Below are 4,618 nucleotides of genomic sequence, written 5' to 3'. Positions count from 1 at the left end.
GGTATTTTTGGTTTATGTAACGGAAAGTAAAATATTTCAAAGAAAGTAAATCGAAAACTTATATGATGGAAAATAGACCCGGGGGCCATAGGTTTCACTAGAGGCTTCTCTCAAGATAGAAATTATTATGGTGGATGAACAAATTACTGCCCAGCAATTGATAGAAAAGCACAAAGTTATGACGATATCTAAGGCAATGATCATGAATATAGGCATCACGTCCATGTCAAGTAGACCGAAACGATTCTGCATCTACTACTATTACTCCACACATCGACCGACTCCTGTCTGCATCTAGAGTATTAAGTTCATAAGAACAGAGTAACACATTCAGTAAGATGACATGATGTAGCGGAATTAACTCAAGCAATATGATGAAAATCCCATCTTGTTATCCTTGATGGCAACGATACAATAGGTGTCGGTTCCCCTTCTGTCACTAGGATCGAGCACCGCAAGATTGAACCCAAAGCTAAGCACTTCTCCCCTTGTAAGAAAAACCAATCTAGTTGGCCAAACCAAATCGATAGTTCGAAGAGACTTGCAAAGATATCAAATCATGTATATAAGAATTTAGACGAGATTCAAATAATATTCATAGATAAGCTGATCATAAATCCACAATTCATCGGGTCTCGGCAAACACATCGCAAAAGAGCATTACATCAAATAGATCTCCAAGAACATCGAGGAGAACACGGTATTGAGAATCAAAGAGAGAGAAGAAGCGATCTAGCTACTAGCTATGGACCCGTATGTCTGTGGTAAACTACTCACGCTTCATCGGAGAGGTAATGGTGTTGATGTAGAAGCCCTCCGTGATCAAATCCCCCTCCGGCAGGATGCCGGAAAAGGTCCCTACACTAGTAGAAAAAGAGTCAAACGTGAAGCACATTAGTGCCGGTTTGAATTTGAGCCGGCACTAATGGTACTATTAGTGCCGGTTCGAACGGCTATGCATTAATGTCGGTTCGTGTTGAACCTTTAGTACCGGTTCGTGCCACGAACCGGTACTAAAGGGGTGATGGCAGGATGGCGTCAGGCCGAGGCCCCACGATCACCTTTAGTACCGGTTCGTGTCACAAACCGGTACTAAAGGGCTAACCTTTAGTACCGGTTTGTGCCACGAACCGGTACTAAAGGGGTTTGACCTATAGTACTGGTTTGTGACACAAACCGGCACTATAGGGCAATTTTCAAACTCTACCCCCCCCCCCCCCCCCCCCCGTGTGTCGCCATTTCAGTTCCGAAAAAATCAAAAGAAAATGATAAAAACTTCAAAAAATAAAATCCTTCGAGAGGTAGTTATATTACTACATCTACTAGTTAGGAAAATTTGAAAACTTAAATTTGGACATGTTTTGCAAAAAGTGTAGGGAAAATGTAAAATGGCTATAACTTTGCATACGATGTCGAAAAAAACATATAATATATCAAAAAATTCAGCACGAAAATCCGCATCCGATGGAGACTGCCTATGGCTTGTTTGCAATTTTTTAGAATCCTCAAATTCCAAAAGGAAAAAAAGATATGGTCAAATTTAAGTTTTAAAAAAAAAATTGTTAAATCTGGTCAAACTACTTATTCAAGAAGTATTAATGTTACTACATAATTATTCAAGAATATTAGTGTTACTAAATAATTATTTCAATTTTTTGAATTTTGGTCAAATCTGGTCAAACTATGGTCAAACTATGGTCAAACTTATTCAAGAAATATTAGTGTTACTAAATAATTACTGTTTTTTAGAATAATAGTTTCGAACTCAAACAGTGAAATGTGTGACTTCATGCTCAAGCTAGACTCCTGAGGGTTAATAGGATTGCCATCTTACATTGTCAGGAAAACAACAAGTGCAGACTTGGAAACGAAGGAGAATAGAACCCGAATGTTAAGCGTGCTCGGGCTGGAATAGTGAGAGGGATGGGTGACCGGTCGGGAAGTTAGATGATTTGGAATGAGTGATCCACACTTGAGCAGTTAAGAGAGGTGATTAGAGACTAAATCACCAAATAATTCAGAAAAATTAAAAATAAAAAAAAATTCCAAAATTTTCAAAAAAATATTCAAAAAAGAACCTTTAGTACCGATTGGTAACACCAACCGGTACTAAAGGTCTCCCATACCAGGGCGCGAGCTCATGCCACGTGGTGGCACTTTAGCGCCGGTTCGTGCCGAACCGGTACTAAAGGGGGGGGGGGGGCTTTAGTGCCCACCAATTAGTGCCGGTTATGGAACCGGCACTAAAGGCCCTTACGAACCGGTTTTAAAGCTCCGTTTTCTACTAGTGCTAGATGGGATCTCACGGGTACAGAAGGTTGTGGCGGTGAAAAAGTGGTTTCGTGGCTCCCCTGGAAGTTTTCGAGGTATATGAGTATATATAGGAGGAAGATCTAGGTCAGGGGGTCACCGAGGGGCCCACAAGGTTGGGGGCGCGCCCTACCCCCCTCCCCCCCGGGCACGCCCTCCACCCTTGTGGCCGCCTGGTGGCTCTTCTGACTTGCACTCCAAGTCTCCTAGGTGTCTTCTGGTCCAAGAAAAATCATCGCAAAAGTTTTATTCCGTTTGGTATTCCTTTTCTGCGAAACTCTAAAATAAGAAAAAAACACAAACTGGCACTGGGCTCTAGGTTAATAGGTTAGTCGCAAAAATCATATAAAATAGCATATTAATGCATATTAAACATCCAAAACAGATAATATAATAGCATGGAACAATCAAAAATTATAGATACGTTGGAGACGTATCAGTCCACGGCAGCAAGATCGCCGGGCGACGCTGGGCAGCAGTGACAATGGGAGGCGGTGGTCAGCGCCGGCGCGGGAGAGGTGGGGTCAGCGGAGGCGGGCGATGGGTGGCGGCGTCGATCGGTGCCAGGGGCAACGGCGACGGCACGCTCCCAATCCAGATCGGGAACGAGAGGATGGGCGCGAGGGGACAGTGGGGGCGGGGGAAGAAGTGGGGGGTTAGGGTTTCGGTCAAGCGGGCCCGGGGTTAGTAGGCTGGGGGCGCGGGGTGGGCCGGTCTGGTCGCTAGGCCAACTGGGCCGAGGCCGCTGGGGGTAGGGGGTTCCCCCCTTTTTTCATTTTTCTTTTGTTTATTTCCTGTTTTCTTTTTAGTTTCAATTTATTTCGGTTTTATAAATTATTAACCTAGTCCCTAAATTAACCATTATTAATTACTGCCATAAAAAGTTTGGTGCAATAATGAAATACTTGGTATATTTTTATTATTTAATAGGCATTTAAATAATTGTTTTAGTCACTGTTTTATTTACTATGGGGCATCTCAGTACTTTATAAAGTGTTGGTTTCTCCGCCATAATTATCAATGAACTATTTGGCACAACCCAAACCTTTTTTTGTTTAAATGTTTGAAAGCTTTTATTGTTTTCTCTGATTTTAAATTTTAAATTCAAACGGGATTGAATCATCGCGGGGTTAACAACAATAATCGTGGTGACATGGCATCATTAGCAGAGGGTTAGGGTAGCTTAATTATCCGGGCGTCACAATATGCATCTCAGACATGTCAATCATTCTTAATTTTCTACTCACTCGAAGAAGATTCATGGTTGGCATGACTAATTTTTTGTTGAGAGAAACATAAGATGTTTATTGAATCTAGACCAGGTGCCAGTCATGTACGGTGCTTAGCCGTCATGGCTGTCACACCGAGTTCGGCTAGACGTTCCTGCAGCAGCACTGCTCGGGGTGGACGGTGTGGTTGCAGCGGGAAAGATAAATAGGTCCTGCAGCTCCCCTCTCTTCGCACTCATAGATGCACATCGCCTTACTGCAGGGCTGGTGCGCAGAATTGGCGCACGACCATATCCTAACTGCATGAATCAAAACAACTCAAGGTTACCACATACTCCCTCCGTCCAAAAATATTTGTCATCAAAATAAATAAAAAGGGATGTATCTAGATGTATTTTAGTTCTAGATACATTCCTTTTTGTCCATTTTGATGACAAGTTTTTTCGGACGGAGGGAGTACCTCATAAGTTGATCAAACCGAAAATGCAGAGTAAAATCATGGAGAGATTCATACGTGCATGGCAGTGTGACGGTGGCGAGGAGGACATCATCATCGAGAGAACCAGGAAGAGGACAAGAATCGCGGAGTGTGCATTGCTACCGACGAGCGCCATGGGCAGGAGAAAAGAGGAGGTAGCTTCAATTTCCTTCTGTTGCCCTCGTGCTAATGCTTTAGTACAGTGGCTGACGATCTCTTTCCCCTGCATTGGGTTTATATTAAGGTGCGACCCAATCTTGCAACGTGAGCGATTGATTCTATAAGATATAAGATCCTTTTTTTTGCGAAAATGATCCAGATCTAATGATCTATTATCAAAGTTCAGCGGAAGTACAAAGCATCTCTAACCTTGATTCTATATTATATAAGATCTTGATTCTACATTTTAAATTAATGAAAGCACCATTTATAAATAATGCTATAATATCTTTCATTTATGCATTTCCCTCCCATATTAATGCTTCTGTCACAATGTTAGGGGCACTCCCAGTGATCTTAAGCTATATATCATATACATTATATAAATGTGTAGATCTTGCATTTCTCAGTAGGGCATTTTATTAACCAAATTCTACAAGAT

General features: G+C 42.1%; 1 long non-coding RNA gene across 1 annotated transcript; it reads right to left on the bottom strand.

Moving 5' to 3' along the window:
• Positions 1–3,529: 3,529 nt before the first annotated feature.
• Positions 3,530–4,204, bottom strand: LOC123181131 (uncharacterized). The gene is made up of 2 exons (XR_006491505.1): positions 4,054–4,204; positions 3,530–3,838 (listed from the first exon to the last, which is right to left on the bottom strand). It is a non-coding gene; the product is annotated as an uncharacterized lncRNA (long non-coding RNA).
• Between the last annotated feature and the right edge of the window lie 414 nt (positions 4,205–4,618).

The sequence above is a fragment of the Triticum aestivum genome, chromosome 1A (genome assembly GCF_018294505.1).
Source record: "Triticum aestivum cultivar Chinese Spring chromosome 1A, IWGSC CS RefSeq v2.1, whole genome shotgun sequence".
Classification (NCBI taxonomy): Eukaryota; Viridiplantae; Streptophyta; class Magnoliopsida; order Poales; family Poaceae; genus Triticum; species Triticum aestivum.
The sequence above is the reverse complement of the archived record's forward strand: the minus strand, read 5'-3'. Positions and strand labels throughout refer to the sequence as shown.